The sequence below is a fragment of the Mytilus galloprovincialis genome, chromosome 2, assembly GCF_965363235.1.
Source record: "Mytilus galloprovincialis chromosome 2, xbMytGall1.hap1.1, whole genome shotgun sequence".
Taxonomy (NCBI): domain Eukaryota; kingdom Metazoa; phylum Mollusca; class Bivalvia; order Mytilida; family Mytilidae; genus Mytilus; species Mytilus galloprovincialis.
In genome coordinates this window covers 36,231,079-36,244,939 of record NC_134839.1, presented here as the reverse complement: position 1 = coordinate 36,244,939, position 13,861 = coordinate 36,231,079, and the positions used below count along the sequence as shown (strand labels likewise).

At 31.9% G+C, this 13,861-nt stretch overlaps 1 long non-coding RNA gene across 1 annotated transcript; it reads right to left on the bottom strand.

The window, feature by feature from the left end:
* Window positions 1-3,064: 3,064 nt before the first annotated feature.
* LOC143063493 (uncharacterized) lies at window positions 3,065-4,997 on the bottom strand. Its single transcript, XR_012975014.1, has 2 exons — window positions 4,831-4,997; window positions 3,065-3,736 (listed from the first exon to the last, which is right to left on the bottom strand). It is a non-coding gene; the product is annotated as an uncharacterized LOC143063493 (long non-coding RNA).
* Window positions 4,998-13,861: the final 8,864 nt, after the last annotated feature.

The following is a 13,861-nucleotide window of genomic DNA, read 5'->3' as shown; positions in this document are numbered from 1 at the left end:
CCTTTCTTTCCATCACTTTTCCTCATATCAAGTAACCAACCATCATCCTATAATTAAAAAAAAGTTAAAAATTAATAAAGTTATCACTTGAAATAAAATACAATAAGCATTATGTGAGTATTGTCTATTGGTTAGAAATTCAGTGTACTGGAATAAAATGCTAACTTGATCTTTACCTTGTCGTGACGTCAACCTTTTCATGTACCGTGATTCATGATTACTTTTTCAAGAATCCATTCTTATCCATTGTATTCATATAACATAATCACACGACAGTAACAATTTCAATGTTTCGACAGAAGTCATCATTGCATACAGGGGAAAGGTTCTGTTCTTTGCTTTATTGTCGATTTTTGTCATTTATTAAATTGACTAATTATCTAAATATATTTTTCATTTTCTAACTTGACAAATCTGGTCAGAAACTAATAGAACTCATGCATTAAATGCATTCACCCACGGGGCAGATTAACCACATCATGCCATTATTGCAGTTAACAACTTGTATCAAAAACGGGAATCACAAATGCATTTGGACATTTTCGCCAATGATGTCGTCGAATGCATAAATAAAATACCCTCTACGTTGTTGGTGATTGAAGTAGTAAAACTACTGCTATCCGAACATGCATGTATAGAGTAATTTTCTGTGTATACTGTCTTTTAACCACGTTTGTGTGCGTTCCTTTAGATATATTGCGCTTAGTGAAAAATCATCGTTTGGTGTAAATGCCTGGGAAAACTGGAGGTACTTAATTTTGTATGCAATAAAATTTAGAATGGAAATTAGGAATGTGTCAAAGAGACAACAACCCGACCATATAACAGACAACAGCAGAAGGTCACCAACAGGTCTTTAATGCAGCGAGAAATTCCCGCACCAGGAGGCGTCCTTCAGCTGGCCCCTAAATAAATATATATACTAGTTCAGTGATAATGAACGCCTTACTAAACTCCAAATTATACACAAGAAACTTAAGCTAAAAATAATACAAGACTAACAAAGGCCAGAGGCTCCTGACTTGGGACAGGCGAAAAAATGCGGCGGGGTTAAACATGTTTATGAGATCTCAACCCTATACCTCTAGCCAATATAGAAAAGTAAACGCATAACAATACGCACATTAAAATTCAGTTCAAGAGAAGTCCGAGTCTGATGTCAGGAGATGTAACAAAAGAAACTGAACAAAATGACAAAAATACATAAATAACAACAGATTACTAGCAGTTAACTGACATGCCAGTTTCAGACTTCAATTACACTGATTGAAAGATTATGTTTTCATCATATGAATATCAGGCACAATCCCTCCCGTAAAAGGTTTAGTATCATACCATCATAACATATATGAGAATAACATAACCCGTGTCATGCCAACAACCTGTTTGAGTTAATTCGGTGTAGAAACATTGTTGTTGGTTGCAGTAGAATGGTGTAGCTGATTAAAATCTTGGAGAATAATAAAAAGATTTGTGTATATGTGCTGATCTTAATCGGTTAAAACTACCAAGTGAATACATATGAACCAATGAACTTTAGCATTGAATCTGTAGAGATTGTCGAATAGTGTTGGTAATACATATAATTGTTTATGTAATGTTCTACCTTCGCTACTGTGAAGTTCTGCAGAGTACATATTGACAGTTGGTGTTATCATCTCCAAAAAAAGAAGCCAATTGATTATGTTTTTGTAATATCTGCGACTGATGTTGGTTGTGCAGATGATGTCTTGTTAAAATGCTGGTCGTTTCATGAATGAAAGGGTGATATGATTCTTGGTGACTTGAACATTAGATGGCTCGTTGTCTCATTGACTTATATTTCAAATCTCATATCTCAAAGTCAATATAGATATGTTTTGATTAATCAATTGGTTCGGTATCTCGTTAGTTATATATCAAATCTTATATCTTAAAGTCAATATTTATATGTTTGGGCAGTTATGAGCTTGGTTCATTGTTTTATTGACGAATACCTCCTTTCTCCTTATAATAATATTGAACCATTGTCATAACAACGTGGACAACCGCAATACTTTTGTTGATAATACTACAAAGGACTGGAACTTAATACACAGAAGATTTGTCAACAAACAAAGGCAGATCATTAGGAGATATTGTAATGGGCGGAGTATTTTGATTAATTAATTACAACATTACGTATGCGAGGTGAAATTATCCCTATCGGATATGTCACCTAACAATTAAAAGGTCAAGATCAAGATGTTACTTGTAATCCTCGAACCATACCGCATCAAAGGATTGGACGAAAAACATTAAGATACAGACAACATGCGACTACCATATAAGTTATAAAAGTCCACAAGACGAAGGAGGCCGAGTGATGACAATAGACGTATTTACACTTGTATGCAAATTTGTCCGCCATTACGTAAAGTCAGACAATTTCCCGTAAATTTTGCGAACACAATTGGACAAATTTGACGTCAAAAGTTTATTCAGAGTAGATCTTAGGTCATTCGGGGACAAAATTCAGCTAAAAACCAAAAGTGTAAATACGTTTATAGTTCACTGCGGCCCATAAGCTTAAGTCCTGGGAAAATAACTGGGAATGTACATTAGAATCCAGCAGCCTGTTTAAAGCAATATTGCACTACATCTTATATTATGTGGAATGATTACAATGTTTTATTTTTATTAGGACCATTTGATTAAAAGTGGGCTATTAAGGAGACATCAAAAATGTACCTCCTATTTCATGAATATTTTTTTCATCTAGAGTTCAAAAAATATTCCACGTATTCAACAACTGAAAATGCTAAAGGAAATTTGTTCTTATCTGCGGTATTTTCTAAGTTGCTGATGGGATAACAAAAAACGATTAGGACCAATTTGCTGGTTCTTGCAGAGAAAATTAAATAGGTCGTTGTTCTTGGAAAAGAAAGTTGACACAAATCAAAACAATAGACACCATGGTGTTATGTAAAAAGTTTCAAAGCTGGTTAAAAAACAAAGAACTATATTATCACAAAACGAGACAATATACATATCATAATCTTGGCCACTGTACTGTTACCCACAACACCAACAACAACAACAACAATTAACGTATAGCTATTTTAATGTGAATTTATCATCTTAAAACAAAGGAAGACGTTTCTTTCAAAAATCAAGGTAATGTAAATTTAATTTATTTTGGTGAATAACCTTTTGGATAGCAAAAATAAGTAGAATACTCCAGGACAATATCCTCAAATATTTACTTTTTATAAATGACAGGAAAGAACTCCAGAACATCAAACAATAAAATAGTGTGAAATATTACACGAATGAGCTGGTACGTTTATTCTAGTAACGATTAATTGTCACAATTTCAAAAGTGGAAACTAGGGATCATCAAATTAAAATATCTGCTAAACTTTTATCTCCGGTAGGGTCTACCAGTATCTCCGAAAGGGTCTACCAGTATCTCCGTCCGTGACTAGTACAACAAGAAATCATATGCGTCTTCTTCATCTTCCAGCGAGTCCTGTAATGACTCCAGTGAGTCTAGAAGACCAAGATCGCGTTCTTTCCGGCATTTCTTCTTGCATTTACTATTTTTTTTCCAACATTTATCAACACACTTCTGTACCTTTTTAATGCTGTTGTTGTTAATTTTACACTCTCTTTGGCATACTGATGTTTTATTATCGCAGCGCCCTCTGCAGGTCTGTTGGGCGTTAGTTAGGATGAGCACCACCGCTAGGATCAGAACAACCAACACCACTTTGGTCTGCAAAAAACAACAATATTTCTAAGCAAGAACGACAAATGAATATAACCATTGTTATATGTGAGGGTCTGGTGGGTGTTGATTGAGAATCGAATGCTTCTTTTTGTAAATTAATTGGGGTGTAAACGCATTGACCAAAGTACATTGCATATGAAGCGCTTTCGCTAAATTCTAAAGAATGTGGACACGGTCACTGATTTTACAACCCTATAGAATTACTAAAAGAAGCATTCTATACTTATAATTACATTTGTTTTGGCTAGGATCATGAAAACACGATTTCTATCAAGTTTTTCTATATTTACCTGTGCACTGCATTGTGGAAGTTCGTGTCATTATGAATGTTACATTTCATGTTGAAATGGAGGTTAATTTCAGAATGATGCGAAAAAGTGTTAGCCAATCAAAATAACGTATTGTAATGAAACGTACATGTCATGTAATTATATAATATAAAATAATTATCAAAACGTACAGAATTAAGGGCAAAAAATATAAAGAATCACGAGAGAAAAATTGACTGAAAAATTAAAGAATTAAGAAAGAAGGGAGTCCAATCCACACCTTCATATATAGATGATACATTATATGAAATCATTTCAAATCAAATATCTTGCCCCATTTAGAGCATTTCGCAAAAATGCAATCTAACATACACACTGATTATTTATAATTACAAATGAGCATAGACACAATGATAGAGGTGCTTGGAAAAGCGGCATAACATAAACATGTGTAATTTATAGTCGGACGGGAGAAAATCAAAACAAGACCACAATAAAAAGAGAGATACTAAGCTTGTTTGTTTTGTTCGTTTAAAATTTGTGTTTCATTATTTGGCAATCACACCTCATCTTCTTATACTATCCATACAATAGTTGCCTGTTAATATTGTTACATATATATAAAAATATAAGAAGGTGTGGTATGAGTGCCAATGAGACAACTCTCCATTTATGTCCAATCTTATTCCGTCAAAATTGGTGAAAAAAAGAAGGCTTTCCATAAATGGTACTTCATTTTTGCCTATATGTTGATATTATTGTAGTGTCGGGTGCTGCATTTACAAAGTTACTAAATATTAAGAGGCTTACCTGCATGTTTCTTCTGTTAAATGTTAAATTAATAATGAGATACATGTAAGCGACACTTATTTATATTCAAGAAAACATAGCTGCACGCTCCATTAAAATCAATTATGACAATGTACACATACACGTATCTTTTTATCATCTCCTCACCGTTTGTATTAGGATTTTTATTTCGAAATGATTTGGCCTATAGCATCACTGAAGTGACATTAATTGTCACTTTTAAATGAGCATCTGCTGTATTAAAATTGGTACCGTTTAGGGATTTTTTTATGAACTTATTTATCTTTATTATTAAACCTAAGGGCAATAAATTTCGATTGCCATATGTGCTGCGATACATATGTATCTACATGTAATCTCTAGTCTTTAATATTTTAACACCAACGCATCAATGATGACGTCGTGATACGAACCCAAAGGCTAGTTACAGTGTACATGTACATTAATAAATATCCGATAGAACATATGGTATTTTTTAAAGTCCTACCCGTTTTATTTTACAAAAACAAGCAGTCAGTACATTTAAAAAGCAATCCGTTCAAAAGTCATGAAATTGTACAATAAAAATGTATAATCCGTATTTGCAACGACCAACTGCCAAATATAGCCAAAGTGTTCCGATTATCTTTTTAATAAGCTACAGAATAGTACAATATGACATCTGTATAATGGTAGCACAGAAAACTGGAAGCAAGATTTAATTGTTTTTATATTCTTCTTAAATTGATATTAAAGTTCACTTTTTTATGAGGGGGATTCTAGAACCATAAGTAAAGTTCTCTAAAAAAAATGTAAATATCGAATACTGTTTATGAAAAAAATAAAGATACGTTCTGCTTTCTTCTCATGGTCCAGCGACATTATATGTATTGAAATAGGAAGGCTAACGCATAACTTTTTTTATGATGTGTTTATTCATTAAATTTTAATTCGTTTTGTAGAATGATATAGTCTTTTGAAATCTCAATGTGTTTTTATTGTATATAGTCTGAAAAAGTTAAACAAATAGCCATTACGGAAGTGCATATGTTGGGATGCTTAAGTTGCATATGCCAAGTATACATTGTTCTCATGATCTGAGATGCTATTATTTTTAAGTTCATTCGTCTCATGAAATGGGAAGCTGTAATCATCCAAGCGCGTTTTTCTCATGTTTTATGTAGCTGATATCTACTAAGACATTCTTCTCATGACAATACTTCTATATCACATTCAGAAAAAGACAATCTGATTAATCGCAAAATTGCGAATTAATTCAAATCGCTGGATCATGATCTAGTGAGTCGGGGCCTCAAAAAGGTTAAAACACTGAGATGTACAGGCATTTAGTTACTAACTTTATAGAACATATTATAGGTGTCTACTGTAAGTAGCTACTATCAAACTAACTTAAGCAGAAAACTTGCTACCGCATAGCTAGCTATATAAAGCCCCGAAATGACAACGACAAAACAATTTAAACGAGAAAATTTAAAAAAAAAATCGTAAGGGTTCCACGGAACCCAGTGTCTCGCCTACTTTTGCTGTTAATCGCAGGCTCAACAAAAATGAGGAAAAACATCAATAAAAATTTCCCTCTCGATACTGTCTTTTGATTGAAAGAAGCTTCCAAGTTTGGTAAAAAAAATCCAGGATAGTTTATGAATCTAATAAATGTTTTATAAACTTTAACTGCAGACTGTATGTAATGTTTCCTTGCAGAAAAACTAAGTCCATTTATAAGTAAAATACGGAAAAAGTGATTTTTTTTTTTTACAAAATTTACATCTGAATAATATCTTATGATCAGGAACAAACTTTTGTCTAAGTTTGGTAGAAATCCAGGATAGTTTAAGAACATTATAAAAATTTTAAAAACTTAAACCACAGAGTGAATGTTTTGTTTCTGGCAAAAAAAACTAAGTCCATTTATAAGTAAAATACGGAAAAGTGGAAAATTATTTTCACAAAATGTTCTTCTTGATACTATCTTATGATCATAAACAAGCTTCTGTCCAAGTTTGGTACAAATCAAGGATAGTTTATGAAAGTTGTTAAAATTTTAAAAAACTTTAACCACAGAGTGAATTAATGTTTCCTCGCAGAAAAACTAAGTCCATTTATAAGTAAAATACGGAAAAAATGGAATTTTATTTTTACAAAATTTACTTCTGGATACTTTCTTATGATCATAAACAAGCTTCCGTCCAAGTTTGGTAGAAATTCAGTATAGTTCAAGAAAGTTATCAAAATTTCAAAAACTTTAACCACAGAGTGAATATTTGTGGACGCCGCCGCCGACGACGACGACGGAATGTAGGATCGCTTAGTCTCGCTTTTTCGACTAAAGTCGAAGGCTCGACAAAAACGGTCTCATTTACGTATACAAAAAATAATCAGAAAACAAATATGATATACAGCAACAAAGGCAACCGTTTGGGGTGGGTGGGGGTAATGTCTCACAATTTAACTCACTTTTGTAGAAACATTATTTTTAAGAGTGGAAGATTGCGAAAATGAAGACAGGTTATTGGAGTACTACGACACATTCTAATGCAACAACGTTAGTAACGTTCATTTGATTGGATAACGTCACTTTCTTACATGGCATCAATTGACAATTGATGCTATGGGACGAACGCGCAAGCGCAGACGGCATATGACAGATTTTAAATACATGTTTTAACGTTGTTTTCTGTCAGTTTGATTAGAATGGAGATAACAATATTGTATTTTAAGCTCCGACGGCATCAATTTGGGATTTGATGGTCGCAAATACCCGTTTCCTGTCTCCGCTAACACGTTGCCAGTAAACTTAATTTGCGACCATCAAATCCACAATTGATGCCGTCGGAGCTTAAAATACAATACAGTTATCTCCTAAATGGTCAATTTAGTTGTTTGATTATTCTAATGGGCTATGTTGATTCTAAGCTATGAGTTGATGAAAAATAAAAAAGACAGTAGTTTATCGGTTTCAAATCATATTGCTTTTATTTTATAGCTTCTGTTAACTCTTTGTAAAGTTCACACATCAGCTAATGACAACTGTATAGTGTGAACATGCACGTAAACGTTACGTACCAGTGAAGACATGAAACACAATTCGATGCAGCAAACGGACCGAAGGTATGTTACTGTTGAGAAATTTAAAGTTGAGGATTGAAAGATCACGGCTATCATAAATTCTAGTTTGAAATTATCCATCTATGTCAATCTCTATTTTCGTTTAAGAATATTTTTTTTCAGTTCCCGATTGAAATCATTCGTTTCAAACAAATGTTATCATATATAAATATGCAAATGTGTATGAAATCACTATTTACTATATCATGTATATATCCAATTCCTTTATATAAAATAACGCATAATCAGATAAACTCCATTTATGTTTTTTTGGCTTAAGTTGCAGAAACAATGCTTACATTTTCTTAATCTCGTAAATTTTTCTAGGTTGTTTACGTAAATAGTTGAAGCAACAACACGAGACCATGTCAAGCGTTTTCTGTTGAACGTGTCAATAGATATTTAAAAAGTTTTAAATGTGTATCTTAAAATTTAATACTGTGTAAATAAGCAAATTATATACTAGTAACCTCCAATTAAAATCCAAATAATTTTTTTTTATATTATACCAATCGAGCAATATCGATTGAAAAGGAATAACGTGATATAGCATTCAAATCGACATAATGATATAATTGCTTTGTCAAATTAAACAGGATGTTTAAAATACTTCTGTATAGCGTTACCAATACAAACGAGAGTAAAGCGAATCTGTATTGTGCATTCTTTTTGGAATCGAAAGCAAAACTGACCAAGAGGTAACCATAAGTGCAACTTTGTATGTATTTTATTTTAATTTCATATGCAAATTCATAATGCCATTTTATGTTTATTTAATTCTGTGTGAAATACTCTAAACGCATATTTTCAGTTGAAACTAGATCTACAATTATAAAAAAAGGGTCGAAAGATACCAAAGGAACATTCAAACTCATTAGTCTAAAACTGACAATGACTTTGCAAAAGACGATTAAAAGACTCAGTCAGTATACCAAACACAAAAGCCGATCAACAAGAGCACTACAATGATCGATCTTATATTATATGAGGTGAAAGGGGTGTTCAAATCTCAAGTGAAAAAGAAACAACGCCATGCCAAACAATAAATACAGCGAAAAGACAAACAGTTCACGAAACACACTGTATCAATAACGATGATCACTACGGTATAATATTACACTAGATTCAATTATTCCGCTGATCTTAAGACAATGAAACATTTATAAACATTTCTATCATTTCCATATTAGCAAGTTCATCCTTGGAATTGTATATATCACGTTCGATCTATAAAAAGTTAATCTACAAAAAAATCTTGTTTCGTCCTTAAATTATTGATCTAATCCGAATGCAGTTTATTAGGTAGTTGCATGTTAAAGTATCTCATGTCAGCCTCTAGTTTGAAAAAATTCTCCATGTTGTTCTTCATATAATACTATCAGCATTTATGATTTCCAGATTCTAGAATGTCTGATACATATTTAAATGATATAAAAGAAAATGAATCAGATGAAGGTTTAAATGATTTCTTCTACTTTCTGGAAGGACACGGAATTGTTGATTTAACGAATGGAATGAGAATAAGAACAAAACCAGAACTTTCAGAAAACTTAAAATGTTTTAAAGCTGAAAGATGGAAAGCTGAAGAAAGGAATATGTATTTAAATGAGTTAAGCTTCCCTTCTGGTTTCAAGCTTGTAACCGATATCTATAAAATATCAATCAAATTAGAGAAAAGTGGTTTAGAAGAGGCAAGCGATCCCTCGGAAAGGAAACGTTTAGGGAAAAAACAATGTTTGTTTTCACTTCGGGATAGTTATAAAGAAGATTGTCATTTCCAAGTTTCAGTGGACGACACATATATTAAAGACAGTGATATAAACAATTACTGGGCATTAATTGAGAATGGTGAAAATAAGTGGAAAAAAATACCCGCGAGGATAACGGTAAATAAGTTATTGAGGATATTTTTTTATTTTTTTTTTTTTAAGACATATAAACGTTTTATTCCTAAATATTTCCTGTATACAATTACCTTAGTCGTCCAGGAACAGGCTAAGGGTCCCTGTTTACAAAATGAACCATCTATCCAGGGGAAATAGAAGGCAATAAAAATGTAGTCCACCTTTTACCTTGGATTTACAATTAGTGTAAAAAATATATCCATATAATATTAGAAGCATCTAACAGTTCTATACTTTAATTTCAAATTAGTAAGTAAATAATAAGATACTACCACAAAAAATGTGCATTTACTACAATAAACATGATAGGCTAATACATTTTGATCGTGTTTTTTTTTTATGTTTGTATAAATTGATAAAATCGATATTCTTATACGATAAACTATAAAAAAAAATGTACTTTGACTCTAGCTTATACTATAATTACTGTCTAAATTTTCATTATAACCGACCCCAATTTTGTCTTATCAATGATGTCAACGCCTTTCAAAATAAGAACAAATTTAAGATTATTTTTCAAGTTTTGTTTCCAGATTTTATAAATATCTTGCGGTTCTTTAGGCGTTTTGTCAAATTTTATTGAATTCCTAATTTTCCATAGTGTCCATTTAAAATATATGATAATTTTGTTTAAAAAATTATCATATTTTTAAATTAATTCTCTCGTAATTTTACCTAATAGAATGTCCTTTTCAACAAAAGTATTATTTATTCCTGTTTGATTTGAAAAGTATTTCTTGGAGATTTTTTAAAATTAACTGTGATGTACTACAACTGAAAAATAAGTGTTGCAGGGTTTCTATATCACTGTCATTTTGGAAAAATGTGGCATTTTCCATTTGATATCTTCATTTTTTTTTAATCTTTCTTCAGTATATAAAATATTGTGCATGGATCTCCATTGAAATTCTTTTACTTTATTTTCAATTTTCAAATGTTTTAATCCCGACCATATATTTTCCAAAGGTATATTTGTTCCAAATATTTCCTCCCACTTAATTTGACATTTTCGAGATACATCTTTATTTAAAATCGTACGAATATATTTGAGTTTTAACTTTGATGGTTTGATTGTTTGGTTGTTTAAGTTAGTGATCTCAAGGTCATTTGATATCTTTAATTTATTTTCATGATGCAAATTCTGGTTTCCGCAAGATTTCAAAATTTGCACGAAATCTTTAGGAATTGCCTGTTTAATTTTTGAAATATCGCGAAATACAATTTCTCCTATCAATCAGCCTGCTATAAACTTAATTACAGCTAATAAAATCTGTAGTTTCTGAATTCCAAATGTCCTGGATAGTTGTGATATCGCTTTTCAAAAAAGAAGAGATGAACAATGATTTATTTTTGAAACGAATAGAAGAGTTTCCAAATAGAATGAAATTCAAAACAGTGTGGCTGTGGCCATTGATTGACACATTAAATTCATCCATTGACTGAGGACAATTTAGGTGAACGTTTGTATGTAACGACCACTGCTCACTATGTTCTTTTTAAAGACCCTTAAACTATGGGGTCACCAAAGGTTCTCAACACCTTAATAAAGTAATTCGAAAAACTAATCAGAAATAACACGATGTTTTGATTTATATCAATTATATAAATCAAAACATGAAGGTTATTCCTGATTAATTTTTTGAATTATTTTATAATTAAAGGCGTAAAGAAACCTTTGGTGAACCCACAGTTTAAATGTCTATCGTAGGTACGTCCTGAACAGTGGTCGTTACAGACAAACATTCATGAAAATTGTCCCAGTCAATGGATGAAATTAATGTGTCAATCAATGGCCACAGCCACACTGTTTTGAATTTCATTCTATCCTCGTATTTAAAATATCACTTTTATTTGAAGGTGTATCAACATTTTAAATGAATCCTGACCACGTATTTATAATTTTCTGATAAACCTGTGGTAGTTGGTTCATATCTAAACCATTTAAACTTGAACATTTACATACAAAAAAGGCATCATAATATTTGTCATCAAATTTCCGAAGCCAATACTTACCGATCGCATTCCAGCTTTCCAATGGCTCCTGAATTAAACGATAAACAAGTTTTGTTTGTTTACTTTTTATAAACGTATCTATACTTACCATTCCAATCCCCCTTTTATTTCAGTCAAACAGCAGACATTTCGATCTACCTGATTCACTTTTCCGTCCCATATAAAGTTCCAAATTATATTATTTAGCTCTTTAGTATACTTATCCGGAATTCCTCGTATTTCGATCTCGTAAGAACAGAGAGAAAGTATCATATTTTTTACTATAAGTGTTTTACCTTTAAATGTAAGCTTCCTACTTTTCCATAGGTGTATACAATTTTTAACTTTGTCTATTATTTTTCTCCAAATATCATCGTCATTTATTTCATAACCATGACACACCCCTAATGTTTTAACATTGCCTGTAATCCATTTGATTTTATCAAATTTAAATCGTTTTCTTTTAGAAGCCCCTAATAGTAAGCCTTTTGTTTTGTCATAGTTTATTCTAGAACCCGAAGCTTTTTCGTATAAGGACAAAATTTTGAAAGTATTTTCTACAGATTTTTCATTTTTATTAAATACTTGGGTGTCCTCTGCAAACATACATAATTTGGTTTCTATAAAGTTCCCTCCCTCTCCTGGTAATTTTAATCCTTCTATTTTAATGTTACCCCTAATCGCACATGCCATGGGTTCAGCCTGTATGATATACAAGAGAGGCGCTATTGGACACCCTTGCCTAGCGGAGCGAGTAATCGAAAAGTACCTTGATACAAACCCATTGGTTTTAATACATGTAGTAGCATTGTATAATAGCATTTTTATCCATGCTCTAAATTTCCCGCCAAATTCAAATTTCTCTTATACAAAATCTATCCATCCCCATTCAACCATATCAAACGCTTTTTGGTCCTTTTTGTTGATCCAAAAAATAACATAGTTCCTTCTTCATCTTCGTTGTCAATATATTCTATAATGTCCTTAATAATCGGATTCGGTTAGCCTCGCTTATATTTCGACCTTTAACAAACCCCTTCTGATCGATGTGAATAATTTTAGGCAATACTATCTTAAGTCTTTCAGATAGAATCTTTGCAATAATTTTATAATCACAATTTTGTAAAGTTAGTGGTCTCCAATTTTTTATATTTTCCCTTTCTCCTCCTTTATGAAGCAGGGTTAAGACCCCCTTATGTTGAGAGTTACTCAATATAGTACCATTAAAACTTTCTTGTAGTAAACTAAAGAAATCGTCTTTTATTATATCCCAGTAAAAAAACATAAAATTCTGATATTGTACCATCTTCGCAAGGTGATTAGTTCTGTTTGAGTAATTTTAGTACCTTTTCTACTTCACAGGTATTTATATCTCTATCTACACTGTGCCTAAACCACACAGGCAAAAATGCTCGGACTCGATGGTGTCTAACATCCGGCACAATGACGGAACATCAATAGACAAAAGAAAGGTAGGTTTCTCCTTATTTTTTTTTTTTATTTTTTTATGATATCGAAGAATATATATACATATACAACTATTTTCTATTGTGAGAGGCAATATTTTCTACAACCGTTCTATATTTACGGAGAAATAAGTAAAAATGCATGTCAAAATGACGAATTGAGTGAACCTTGCCTCGAAATTGTTTATTTTCTCGTTAAATTGTCCACATTGTACGGAAAGAAATGTACGGGAAGATAGATACTGACACGGAGATTGCAAATTTAGTAATTATGAGCATCTCAATATTTGTATTTCTGTTTGTGGAACGAAAGAAAAGGGTCATGTCAAATTTAAATAAACCGGTTTCGTCAATGTTGTTTACTACACAATCACCCGGTTTCGTCTATATATATCACCCGGTGTTTTTTTAAAAAAAAAACAATTTATGAAAAGCAACGTTGACACGGATCTGAACATTGTCTTTCGAGAATTTGAATATATATTTATTGTATTTATATAGTAAACTTGGCGTGTTATAAATCTATTTTAAACGGGCAATAATCATAAATAGGTTTTGAGATAC